The sequence below is a fragment of the Micrasema longulum genome, unplaced genomic scaffold (genome assembly GCF_059751315.1).
Source record: "Micrasema longulum isolate JH-2025_06_02 unplaced genomic scaffold, ASM5975131v1 h1tg000340l, whole genome shotgun sequence".
NCBI classification, from domain to species: Eukaryota; Metazoa; Arthropoda; class Insecta; order Trichoptera; family Brachycentridae; genus Micrasema; species Micrasema longulum.
Genome location: NW_028277543.1, coordinates 1,118,064 through 1,132,539, shown reverse-complemented (window position 1 = coordinate 1,132,539; position 14,476 = coordinate 1,118,064). Strand labels below are relative to the sequence as shown.

The 14,476-nt window shown below is 33.8% G+C and overlaps 1 protein-coding gene across 1 annotated transcript in view; it reads left to right on the top strand.

The window, feature by feature from the left end:
- Positions 1 to 14,476, top strand: part of gol (ring finger protein goliath) — a 180,913-nt gene that overhangs the window by 83,049 nt on the left and 83,388 nt on the right. Inside the window, exon 2 of the mRNA XM_088225244.1 lies at positions 1,492 to 1,556. The gene's annotated coding sequence lies outside the window, so the exon portion shown is untranslated. The remainder of the gene's footprint in view (positions 1 to 1,491; positions 1,557 to 14,476) is intronic.

Below are 14,476 nucleotides of genomic sequence, written 5' to 3'. Positions count from 1 at the left end.
AGTAGGTAACATCGTTGAAAGTAGTTCATTTTTTTTTTTTTATACATTTTAAAGAAACTTCGCCGTACAAAAATAATGCTCTTATTTTTACCGCGCGTAACAAAACATTTTCACGTTTTGTCGGCCTCGTGGTGTAATGAGCAGCGCGTTTGCCTAACACGCAAGAGGTCTCGTGTTCGATTCCCGAGTATTTCATAGTCCCCTGGGCTGGTACCTGAAGCGTAAGACTAGTCATCTTACCTTCATGTAACAAAAAATGATCAAGATTTGCTGCGATTGGTGTACGAACGCAGTGCCCTATGCACCATTCGTTGCGGAAAGGGAATGAAGATGAAAAAGAAAACATTTTTACGTCCAATTTCCCCTTAGCACTGAACTTCCTCATTAAAGATAAATCTATTAACCTTTTGTAAACGGGGCCCAGAGGATTTTGGGTGTAGAAGAGTACAGCCGTATCTAGTTCTATGGTTGGATGAAAAAGTTGATTGTTGTTTTGATATTATAATATTTTTTGCAATGAAACAAGGCGGTTGCTCTCCTAATCCAACGATCTCGCATAATATTATATGTATATAATATATAACAGATAATAATCCAAGTTCGCAAATGCTACAAAATATCTTAATCCTATTTCCAGGTCTTCCTATATGCTTTTAGATTGCATACTTATCATTATCGTATTGAATTAACAGTAAACAAATTTTATACTACCTTCAATCATTCCTATTTTCTTAATTGAATCCTCTAAATTCTAATCGAATAAATTCCGACCTTGGTAACGTTGGCAACGAAATCTTGTTATAGTTTGATTGTATTAATCCGCTTAGAAGTTACCAAGCAAAGTAGTCTGATTGAGGACCGTTTTCATAATTGAAATATCTACATAAAAAACAAAATGTCTGTTGAGATCCGAGACGAGATCTTTTGATTGGTGAAATTAAATTTTATCAAAACGATACATGGGCGAAGTTGTGGCGAGTCGAATTGGATTTAACCTGGCCGGACCGAAGGGGGGATTCGAATCCCCCATAGACCGATTAATTCGATAACTCGAGTATTATTAAAGCTATTTGCCGTATATTTTTTGTAATCGTGAAATTAATAGAAAAAAGCATTTTCCTGTTTTTGTTTTTAATTTTTAAAATAGTTGTTTTTTTTTTTAAAATACTAAAACAAAAAAAAGACGTAATGATACAAGGGTCAATTTCACTTCATGTACATTAGCATTCGGAAAACTAACAAAAATGAATAAAATACACGAATGAGTTAAATATGTGTAGGCGAAAGCATGAATGAATTATTGCACTATATTAAACAATTCTCGTGACGCTATATACTAGTAGGCACTGGGGTCGTTTGGTCCCCCCGTTCAGATCATGTGTAATTTTTGGATGCTTAGTGAGGAAAAGGTTAATTATCGTTAAATTGAGTAATTATATAAAAATGTTTCAGAAATGATGTAATTATAATTAATATTTTTTTTTTTTTCAGATGTTCTCAGTTATTTGTCAAAATATTTGGATGGAGAGATCAATGGATTATTGATTTTCATAAAGGTTGGTGTATTTATATATAATTTTTTTTCAACAGCAAAAAATAAGTACTTTGTTGGACTTATTGCTGAATGCAATATCTTCCAGCCAACCAAAAAACAGACTGGTCAAAAGAAGAGTTGGTCAAAAATTTGTACTAAAAAACGAAAATATATATGTAAGTTCAAAGCACCAATAAATGACGGTTAAGGGTTCAGCTTGTAGTAAAATCCACATTAAAGGTATAAATTATATTTTTTAAGCGTGCAAAATAAAAGAAAACAATAAAAAACACATTAATTTTATTAAGTACTTTTACTTTTTTATTGAAATACGAGTATTACAATTATAATTAACATTACTCTAAAAAAATAGCAGAATCACCAGTGAATGACTACTACTACCCCAGTAAAAATAATACTCAGATTTAGTTACATCATATTATTATAAAACACCCTAACACATTAGAATATGATCAAATAATCGCATAAGAAATAGCATAAAATAAAACACTTACCCCACCTTTCCTTATAAAAACACTATCAATCTCAGAACAATAACGGGAAGACGCACTATTACCTTTTGACAACTAACAGTTCAAAATTGATACATTTGTTTCTTACCAAAAGATGTGTCCGCATACCGCTTTTGTCATAGTTTCTAGTGTTAATTTTTTTTTGACTGGACACATGTAGCAATTCTTATTATATTGTGTTTTATTGACCAATGGTCATTTACTGGGGGGTGATCATTTACTAGTGCTTTGACCCAACTTATAATAATAGTCAGACTACAACCTTAAATGAGTGTGCAAATAAAATGTTATCACCCTTGCTAGGTGAACGATTGATAGTCGCAATATAATGTGAAATTCGCATATTTATTTATTGTTGTTAAGGTTGAACACGAGCCACTCAACTTAGATAAGAAGAAACATTCGATGCACTTTATATTAATTATAAGTACATAGTTATGGCTAGATAATAATTCTTTTTAATTAATTCTGAAATAAAATTAAAATTAATTTCCTTGGAAACCTCTCTGCCTCTTTAATTCCTTCGACAACCTTGTGACTGTGTATCAAGGCTGCCTTTTCCCGAAACTTTTTCAAAGAAAATTTGATACTTTAACAATATTTCAGTTTGTCCAAATGTTTGTAGACAAAATACTGGATTTGACCCCCTCGGGAGTCATTAACAAATTACAACAGGGATGGGGAATACCTTAAAGAAGGTGGACTGGACCGACTGTGGAATCATCTCCCATCCACCATCAAAGATGTTACTACATTATCTCTGTTTAAATCACGTCTGAAGAAACATCTCCCTTCTCTTCCTTAATCTCTCCTCCTTTCCTTTCGCCTCTCTTTTCCTTTTTCCCATTGAGTAGTAGTTTTGATTTAAGGTAATTTATAAACAAATACGTTAATTTCTATTTTTATATATCTTTAGCTTTTCAATCTTTTTTCTTCTATTAAATATGTTCTGTAACTTGAATTATAAAAATAAAACTTTTATTTTATTGGTTGGTTAGAAGAAATTGCCATTTGGCAATAAGCCCGCCAATGTACAAATAAAATTATGTACAAAAAGTTAAATAAATAAAATATTTAAAATATGGAAGTCTAGGCATTTACAGGGCTCATGACCTGTCATTGCCTGGTTTAAGTGGCCCTTTAACACACCGCGTAACATTCACCATTTTGCCTATGTTTGAACATCAATATTTCTTCAATTCTTCCATTTGTTGATTTTAGTAAAGTTAAAGAGCTGAAACGTGTGAACGTAATTGTTGTGAAGAGATTCATCTGACTGAATTACTTCACATACTAGGCGATCGGGACATTGGTGCATGCAAGCCGCAGTTTGTGTTGTGCTGATCGAGGAAAGGCACATAATTATTTCGCAATCGGTGGAACAAAAAATTGAATACCTGTTGTTTCAGTGACGATGGTACATTGATTAAGTAATTTAGTTAACTAAGCTTTAATGTTATTTCACGTTTTTGTCGACTTGCGATTTTTAATATTTACTCCATATCTCCGTAAAGCTAGGGTTTCCTAGGACAGCGGTGCCCGTATTTTAACGGCCGTAGTGAACGGTGATGCAGTGGACAGCCGTCGTAAAGGTGATTAGAGAGTGGTTTCCTAGGAAAACGGTGTTAAATGGTGTTGATAACACCGTTTTCCTAGAAAACCACACTCTAGTCACCTTTACGACGGCTGTCCACTGCATCACCGTTCACTACGGCCGTTAAAATACAGGCACCGCTGTCCTAGGAAACCATAGCTTAAGTGTAGTCTTCCCTCTCAAGGCCAATAGGGAAATATCACATAGGGTCAAAGCACCAGTAAATGATCTCCCCCCAGTAAATGACCATTGGTCAATAAAACACAATATAATAGTGGTATTTCGTAGATTTCCTCGACTTCTACAACCAGACACATTCGCATCATAAATCTTTTTAGCCGTTCTTTCATCATTCATTCGCTCCACATGACCGAACCATCGCAAAATAACTTTCTTAATTTTGTCGATAATGCTTAACTCAGCCTTGCATTCTGCTCTAATTTCGACATTAGGGCACCTATCATACATTGTTTTTCCGCACATTCGCCTGAGGGATCGCATTTCAACAGCATTTAGTCTACTTTCGTCCCTTTTTTTCCAACTCCATGCTTCGCTTCCATACATTAGGGTTGGTACCAGAACTTCATTATGAACTGCTAATTTAGCCTCTTGCGATAGACACTTATTTGCTACGACAGACTTTAAGGCACCATTAACTCTGTTACCGGCACTAACCCTCCTTTCAATATCCTTGTCCATATTTCCATCTCTAGTAAACATACTACCCAGATATACAAATTCTTTGACCTGTTTCAAACTATCTCCATTTACTACAATCTTACATTCCTACTATGTATTTAGTTATGTAAGTTTCTATCGCCCTTCGAAGGGACAACAGACGGACAAAAGTTTAGTTCAGACAACCGATGCAGGCAGGTACCCCAAGCATATATTTATTGCGCAAGAGGGGTTTCAACACTTTAACATATTACCTTTCAATCCCATTTTTAAAAAAACTGATTGTCCTAAGAAAGAGACGAAAATGTGAAAGAAGGGAGATGTAAATCGTTGGTGCGAAGTGGACTCGAGAGTGGCTCTTATGGCGGAGAGGGTCCAGAAGAAATTTCTTCGGTTTCTCTGCATGAGGGAGTGCGGATATTATCCATGGCTTTATCCCAATGATTTCCTCGAGGGTATGCTCGGTTGCGGCAGTATGAAGACCAGACTGAATGTGTATTTAACTACGCACTTCTTTCGATGGTTGCGCGGTATTATTGACAACCCCGAAATTATGCGGAGCATTAACTTTTATGTTCCGGATAATTACCTTAGACAGCGTCAGCATGAACTGTTTCACATTCCAATATACAGGACCAACCCGCCAATGGTTATGCCTGTTGGAAGAGCTATCTCTATGTTGAACAATATTACTTTGGACATTGACATTTTTCACGCCTCTGAGGGAGCTTTTCATTAAAAGATTCTTTACTTTTTAAATATATTATTCTCTGGATATTATGTATAATTATGTGTTATTTTTATACATACCTAATTTTACCTTATTATTTTAATTATTTCTATATGTATGAATTAAGATATTCCATTTTGTAATGTATATGTATATATGAATAAATAAAATTGAAAATCGAAAATAAATTGAAATTAAATTGAACAGTCAATAAGTACTGAGAAGGTTTGGTAAATTCTATTAAGGCTGACCTTATTGTATCATTCTTCGTAAATTGTTTTTCGTAGAAAATTAGCTCAAGTCAAACAATTTACTCTTAATGAAACGTTACGATGAACACCGTGACCTTTAGATGGTTTTAAGATAATTTAATAATTAGTTCTCTACATAGACAGATTTCAACGAATACGGAATCAGGTGACAAAATACAAAATCGATTTTTGATAGAGATGGTAGAATTTAAAAAATAAAACAATCTCACGAAAAAACTAAAAAAAGTTAATATAATAAAGCAGAAAAAATATATAATCATGATCATTTCCCTATCCTTACTCAGAGGAGCATAGGGCACTGCGTTGTAATAAATTTGGCAAAAGGACACTTCAATAAAGTATACCGAAAATATGATGTATATTTAAAGCATTTACTTTGTGGTCAAACATTTTACTAAATGTTTTTAAATATTTGTATATAACCACTTACTGACTTTTCAATGTCTACCGGCTCAAAACGTTCCCGCCTCTTCGTCAGGACAGGTCACTTTTAATGCGATGGTGGGGAGATCGGTAACGTATCTTAGTAATCGGTCGGGAGAATTTTATCTTCAACTATGACGTCATATTGAACCTGTGTCATTTTAGTGCGTAGATATGTGTACCCCGACGTACTCTTCCCCTTGTTTCATATCGATGTACTTACCCAAAACTTGAAGATAGGGGGTCGGTAATGTATTTTCGTAATCGCTAGGCAGAATTTATCTTCAACTATACCGTCAAGATGAAGGTATGACGTCTTTATCTTCCCATCATAATCAAGGCCTAGGACTCCATTGTGTACCTACGTCTAATTTCTTCGATAACATTGTTTTTGTTAACCCCTAGAGAGCCATTGATAAAATTTTCCCGAGTCAAATCCAAAACGCGGTCAAGTTTAGACTGTTTTTCATGCAATCGTTTCCTATATTCGGGTGATAAGGTCACCAGCTGTAGGGTAGCGCGGGGTAATGTTGCCACCCTCGGCCGTCGGTACCTGGCGGATGGCGTGCCGTGGCGCTGTTAGGCCTTGGCCCGTCCTTGCCCCAACCCACCCTGGCTCTTGACATTGTGTTGCCCTGACGACGCCGACGGGCGGTCAGGGTGCAACGCCAGCATTGATAATGAACACAGAAAGGTGTTGCTTTGCACGTGTTTCGGGGATAACTTGATAACGTACCGTAAATCGATAAATGTTTTACCGTCGTTTCACAACCTTATCGACATTGACAGGTCAGGGTGCATCGCTGGCATTAAGAATATTAAAGGGTAAATGCCATGCTTAGCCATCACGTGCTTCGAGTTAGGTAAAATATCTCCGAATCGATAAATCTAATTCAAGAGCTGCCTTTTAAGTTTTTACGTACTACCACTAGATAGTATTATTTAGACGTGACATCACTATTTTCGTAAAATTTTACATTTATTTATTAACAATTCAAGAGTGATTTTTCAATGTGGCCTAAGTAAAAAAATATCGTACAGAGAAAAATATATTTTTTTTTTTTTAAAAAGGAAACATTTGCGTTCTTATTATTTACCCAAATATTTCGATTTTGGGGACATTTTCAACGAGTTGCAAATAATTCACTATTAGAAAATGGGAATCATCAAGTTAGGTTAGAATGGGGTTCGAACCTCGGACCTCTGATCCGTGAATCCGCAACATTAGCCACGGGACCACAACCTGATTATTTGTGTTTTGTCCGCTTTTATCAAATCAAATGTTTTTTTATATGACATATCAAAGTGATTTAAGACTTGAGTCGTGGAATCAGATCAATTTAATACACTTAGGTAATTTGCTATCATCAAAATGCTTATTAAAATAATAATTTTTGAGGGGAATTTGAGGAAAAAGCTGAAATATTAAAGCATTATAGAATTGTTCTTAGGCTGTTGTCTGGTAAAACGCATGCAAAATGAGGAAATCATACGATTTTGCCATTTTAAAACGAATGTTTTTTTTGATCGCGCAATAATAAAAAAATTACAAAAACATAAATTAGATAAAAACTATATTTTTTGAAGGTTTTTCTTTTAAAAAATATACTTAAAAGTTTTATGTAACTACTCGTAAAATATAATTACTTTTAGACTGGGAGATTACGCCATTTCAAATTAAGACTAAACTTAGGTATCTGGGATCTCTATAAAGACTAAAGACTAAAAGTATCGAACTAAAATGTGTTGTAACAGTTTGACGATAATAAATTGAACATGAAAGTGGCCGAAGTAAAATTTTAATTCTTTGTTTTCGAAAAGAAATACAAGCATTTTAAATCACATACATTTTTGTGACATTTCCCTTTATTTCTTCTTAAAATTATGCCTTTATAGAATTGTATAACCTTTTTTTAAAAAAAGAAGATATTTCTGGTTGTAATATTTAATTTAAAACAATATCTTATTGACTTTTTTATGACCTTCAGACCAAGATTACCGAAAACGTAATTAATAGTTATTAGCGTGTCAAAAAACAACGTTGAGATTGGAGAAATAAAAGGTTATTGTTTAGCTTTCTCTTGTTCTGGGGGTTATTTTGAGGTAGCCCTAAATCGATAAATGTTTTATCGTCTTTTCAAACATTACATGTGGCCTCGGCCTTGGCAGGTCAGGGTAACAGAGTAAGTTATGGTCTCGTGGTAATGACGCGGGCTCACGGATCAGAGGTCAGATGTTTGAACCCCGCTTTGCCACAGTATAATTATTTTTTTTAACAGTAAGGACTCGTTGAAAATGGCCAAGTAAATGAGGAAGTTCTGTATTTAAAAAATATTTTTGTGCTTTTTAATAGAGCTCTTTCTATCACAGAAGCCTATTTAAAATCGGCAAACCTACCAATACTGTGGCAACAATACTTCGACTTCATATGGTAAAAATGCAGTCATCAATAGACTTCACGCTCTAGGCAATTAGTACCAAGACGTTGGTGACTCATTCCATAAGTTTAGTTTATATAGGACGGCCCTTCACCTATATTTTATGGGTAGGAGAAGCTAGTACCTAATAGTTTTAGATTAATTAGTATTCATCCTTTTTTTTCTCTTTTCTTTTCTTGATTTTATTTAAAAGTACAAAATATTTTCTTTATCATTTTTTTTAACAGTATGTAATTATGTGTATATTTATATTAGTTACCTAAGTAGTAGATTTAAATAATAATACATGTAATTAAAAAAAGAAAAATCTTCGTTTAGTGTTATTCAAAATTGTCATATTTTTTAAATATTTTTTTTATAAATACGTGTTGCTTTCTTACTTTTTTTTTCTCTTTTTTTAACAGGTTCAAAATATTTCTATCACCAAATATTTAATTTTTCAAGTATTTTTATAACTAGTAATATTATTTTTAAACCGTGTATCTTTTTTTTTTTTTGACTACTTAATTTGCAAATAACTGTTTAGTAATAATTTCTTTTAAATACTATATTTTACTTATTTCACTTACATGTATGTATTTTATTATGTGCAACTTATATGTAAAAGGCACTAAGTGCAATTTGACAATAAAGTTTAGAGATTTAGTGATATTAAAAACAAATTTATAAAAATAGAAGTTAGATTACAACAAATCTTGCAGCTACTGAGCGCATGTACGGATGGAATTCTAGACCTCATTTACTAAATTAGGATATTTGATAACATTTACCTATTAAAGCTAGATTACTAATCGTCTTGCAGCTACAAAGTGCATGGACGAGTGGAATTCTGGCAACTTAAAATTATCAATAAATTTACAAAAACAAACATTGAGCATAATAGTAAATTTGTTAAGTGTTCGTGCTAAAAAGTAAACAATAAAAAACTAAACAGATAAAGCACACACCACTATGGATAACATAACAGATAAAAATATCCGAAGGGTAGCTTTCGTAGATTTTGGGTAGTCACTAGTCACTGTCGCAGTATTGCACATGTGCAAACACATGTTTTTGCTAAATTTCTAGAAGATGGTCCAGTTCACATGTAGTTGCCGGAGGGGGAAAGAAGCCTATTGTTCCAACGACTTTGTATCCATTTTAGTCTGTATTATTTCGTTTTATAATGAGTATGAAATTTTTCCAAATCCAACTTTAATAACTATTCGCAGGAGACGAGGAAGACGTAGACGACCGTCTTCGCCGTGTCTGTTGTGTTGACGGTCGCCATAAATGTTGTGTGTTGCCATACGACAAAATGTTGCGTCTTAAAATAGTTATTATTTATATGTACAACTGGTTACTGGGCGATGTTTCATGTTCATTGTTTATGTGCCCATTGTGCTTGACATTGCAGAAACAATTAGGAACATTAGCCCAGCGCTCGCGAGGCCATCTTCTACTGCCGAAGGGTTAAAGTTGAAGTTCTCGCACTGCTGCTGCTAGTTTAAAGAGAGCTACGACTCTAGTAAATATTATAACATCATTTGATAATTAATTCAATACTTAAGAGGGTAAAGAGAATTGTTATGTCCGTGAAACAGAACCAGAATTCTGGACGAGAGTTTTTCGCTACTCTCTAGTAAAAAATCCACATAAATATATATATATGTATATATCATAATATCATTCCCTTTCCGCACCGAACGGTGCATAGGGAACTGCATCGGTACACCAATCGCAGCGTATCTGGATCGTTGTAACATGAAGGCGAGATGATCAGTCTTAATCTTCAGGTACCAGTCCAGGGACTATGAAATATTCTGGTTAGAAAACACCCCTTTAAATAAATATTTCACATCAACTATGTCGGGAATCGAACCCGAGACTTCTTGCATGGCAGGCAATCGCGCTGACCATTACACCACGAGGCCGACAAAAACTGGTAAAAATCCCGAACAGGTAAATCGAGTAGAGAAAAATCCACCTTGTGGTGTAGTGTTTGACGCTTTCGCCTGCTATGCTTTAGGTCCTGAGTTCGATTCCTTGCAGGAGGGATGTAAAATATTATTTTACTACCCTCCCACAACTTGACTTCAATTTTTACAGTACAAGTTGTTTACGGCTTTCAGGGAATAGTCTGAAAATAAAAATATTAGGGTAAATAATATGAACTCTAATATTTATTTTCTTCAATGTTTTTTTCTAACCTAAGCATGAAAAAAAAATCCGCGAATTCCTGGGGGGGGTACCAAGCCCCGCATTCTTATGGAAAGTTGAAATTTATCTTCAATTTTGTCTACAAAATAAAATTTTCTCTATGAAAAATAGAATTTGTTTACATTTTTTTTCTAAACATGTTTGATTACAGGTTACCTACGAAGATATTTGAATTTTTCATACAAATATACACATTTCCGTACATAAATATCGATGTTAGTTAATCATCATCATTCCCTTTCCGCACCAAATGGTGCATAGGACACTGGATTGGTACACCAATCGCAGCATATCTCAATACATTTTGTTACATGAAGGTAAGGTGGTCAGTCTTACGCTTCAGGTACCAGTCTAGGGACTATCAAAATATTCTAGTGTGAAAACACCCTTTTAAATAAATATTTCATATTAACCATGTCGGGAATTAAACCCAAGACCTCTTGCATGGTAGGCAAACGCGCTGACCATAACACCACGAGGGCGACGTTATTTTATACCGTCTTAATATGTACCGATGAAGATAGCGTTCATGCTATAAATACAACTCAGTTGTCATGGTAGTCATAATTTTTTTATTTTTCTGCAAAATTCAAACATTTTTTCATAAAATACTGTTGCAACAGGATGCTTAATGACATCGCGCTACACGTTCAATAACACTGTAGCTTAATCACAAATAACTATCGACGTGCTTAAAAACATGCCAAGTATTTGAGCAATCTCAATGAACAATAATGAACATGCATAAGTTATCGCAGTCATGAGTCAACGCGTGTGTAATCTCTAAGTCAACGCTCGTGTCGTTTTGTTTTTTTGTTTTCCTCGTAAATAAATACAGTTCATTGGCGAAATATTCGCGTTTGAAAAAATTGAATTTTGTGACTTTGCCTTTTTCCTAAATGGAAGTCTAATTTTGTTATTTTCTCTAGTATTGTGATCGTGTTCATGCTGGTTCCGATCATTTTTTTTCCAAAATTCTGTTTTTTTATTAGAGTTTATAATTTTATGAACAAATATCATTCTATTGTAAAATATTCTTTGTTTATATGTTAATAATTTCATTTCATTTACCATCGACTTTACCCTCGTGTATCTGTTTTTTTTTCAAAATGATTCTAAAGGCTTTATTTTGTAATACAATTAGTTTATCTATGTTTTCTTTGTTTGATAAAAATAAAATGCTACTACAGTAGTTAACGTGTATTATCACGTCGATAGTTATTTGTGATTGAGCTACCGATCTAAAGTCACGCATCCCGTTAGCAGGGAGGTACAGCGGGGAGTTGGGAGGGGAATGCATGTAATCTGACGAACAAAATCCGGATTTTCGCTGTTATTGCTGGAAATAAGCGACCAAAAAGCAATTATCGTACGTGTGAACTACTGTGAACTGACCAACGTATAAAATATTTTTACATTGTGCAGCGAATGAATTGTAATGTTTGCTGTTTGCACGGGAGACAAATATGAATATTATTCAAAGACTTGAAAAAGATTTTTAATTTTTATACATTTTAACATAATGGGGTAAGGTTTATGGAAAAACAGAAATCAATATGATGAATAAACAAAAAAGTTATTGAAAAGAATTGGCTCCGTGGACCCTAGATACCCTTATGCAGTGGTCCCCAACCCCCGGGCCGCGCATTCCCTGCTTACAAATCAAAATTACTTTTGAAAAATCGAACACACCTATAAAATTTATCATAGTGCTGGAATGACTGAAAATTAATCCCTATTGCCATTTCCGACATCCTATCTATGTGAAGCGGGGTTTTCTGCCGTGACGCAACCAAAACAAAACGAAGAAATAAACTGGACATAAAAACAAGACACTTTGGGTGTCACTATCTCCTATAACCCCCAGATCGAATCATCTCGTTTCAATGAAGCAAGCTCAGGGTTCTCATTTATTTAGCATTAAATCAAAACGCATGACACTTCAACATCAAAACTTTTAAAGAAAATAGATTAATAACTTTCAAGTTAACGTATCTGCAAGATATCAGAATAACATTAAAATCCTGATATTAAAGCCTGAGCATTCTCAAAATTCTTTTCGCTATCTTGGAAACAAAATACTTTCATCCTTCCGTTAAACCTTAAATATTATTGAAAATACCCATGAATCCAAAAGAAAAAATATCTGAAACTTAATAATCCTTCATTGCTATTATATATTTTTTCTTCATTTTTCCCACAAACCTTGTGTTTTCTCTACTATGATTTGTCACTATAACTTATGGACCACAGTTGTAAATTTTATTATTAAATATTCTGCAAATATATTGTTATTATTTATTTTTTTAATTCATTCAATGTGTCTCCCCCCCCCTCCCCAGTAGGCCGCGGTAAAATTATGAAACGTTGACCGGTCCGCGGCGACAAAAAGGCTGGGAACCACTGCCCTAATGGGCCTAAGGGGGCCCGGATGAGTTTAAAAAAAAGGTGGACATACTCTGCAATATCTCATTGTTCCCGGACTGGCACCTGAAGTCTTAAGATGCGAAGCTGGGGATAACTAAGGGTAGTAATTGGCGCATTCGAAAGCGCCAGCCATTACTGGTGGTTTAACTAAAGATGGCGCGTTAAGAAAACTCACACTAACGCATTTAATATCTACAGGATGTTGATTTTAAAAAAATTCTATTAAATTTTAACCAAATGTGCTATCTTTTTTAAAAATTCGGTGTTGGATTAGAGGGCTGTGTATGTGAAAAAAATTACAATGGGTTAAGAAAATGTTTGCTTTGTTTTATTCTTTTATATTTTTCAAATCATTTTTTTAAATGTTGTATTTTACTCATTATAGTTCTTCCAAGAACAAGGGGCAATTTAAATTTAGAATGCGAAATTGTGTAGATTATTTTAAGTATATAAATAACAAGATTTATTCTTATTTGTTTATAAATTTGTATAAACCCCCTTTATTTTTTTAAATTACACTTCGACCGGTTTCGAGGTTACTACCTCATCGTCAGGAATTTAACTAAATTATAATTTACACGCGTTGCTATTTATATAATAAAATATTGTATGAAAGAGACAGAAAATTGAAAGGAAGAGAGAGAAAGAAGATAAAATAAATCATAACGGGAATCAAAAATTAAAGTGGTTTATACAAATTTATAAACAAATAAGTGTAAAATGTCATACCACAAAGTGAAAACTGTTTTTGATAACAATAATATTAACAAGATTGATTGTTTATCAAGAAGTGTGTATACATATTTTCTCCGACATAGTTTGAACTGTGCATTTTAATTACATTATATTAATTATTATTATGATGAACACAAAATATTAAATAAAAAAACATGCTTGTTTAAAAATAAATACTTGTAAATATATATTTTCTTAAGTAATTGTTTTTTTCCGCTCTAATCCAAAAGATATTTTTAAAAAGATTTCATATAAAAATGTTTATCATTAAGATTTTTAAAATCAGTATTCTGTACATTAAAAATGTGTTTGTGTAAGTTTTGCGAAAGCGCCATCACTATAAATCGACATATTCATGATTTGATTAAATGAAAATACCTACATATTTATAAACCAGTGTTTTTAAACCATAACTACAAATCGTATATGATATTATATTTTTACTATTTAGAATCGCAACAAAATTCAGAGGAACGCAGAAGCATCCTGTGTATATTGTATTACCATATCATTAGCAACGAATAAAGCAATAGTTGTCTATGTCACGCCCATAAGCGCGTCTGAGCGTGAGAGAGACAGATATTATTTTTATAATGCGTATGCCGAGCAATGTCATACCATGAGCTTGTTCACGGATGCTACACAATCCGTATTTGTAAGTATAGCGCAAGCGCCAGCTTATAAAAATCCACCAGTACGCCTTTGGGATTTTTACCTGAGACTTATACTTGTCCGGGGTTCTGGTTCAAGAGACGAAATTATTTTGTAATTCGGATAGATAAAATCATCATCATCACTCCCTTTCCGCACCTAATGGTGCATAGATCACTGCATTGGAACACCAATCGCAGTGTAGTTTGAAATTATTTATTTTACACGAACGTAAGATGATCAGTCTTACGCTTCAGGTACC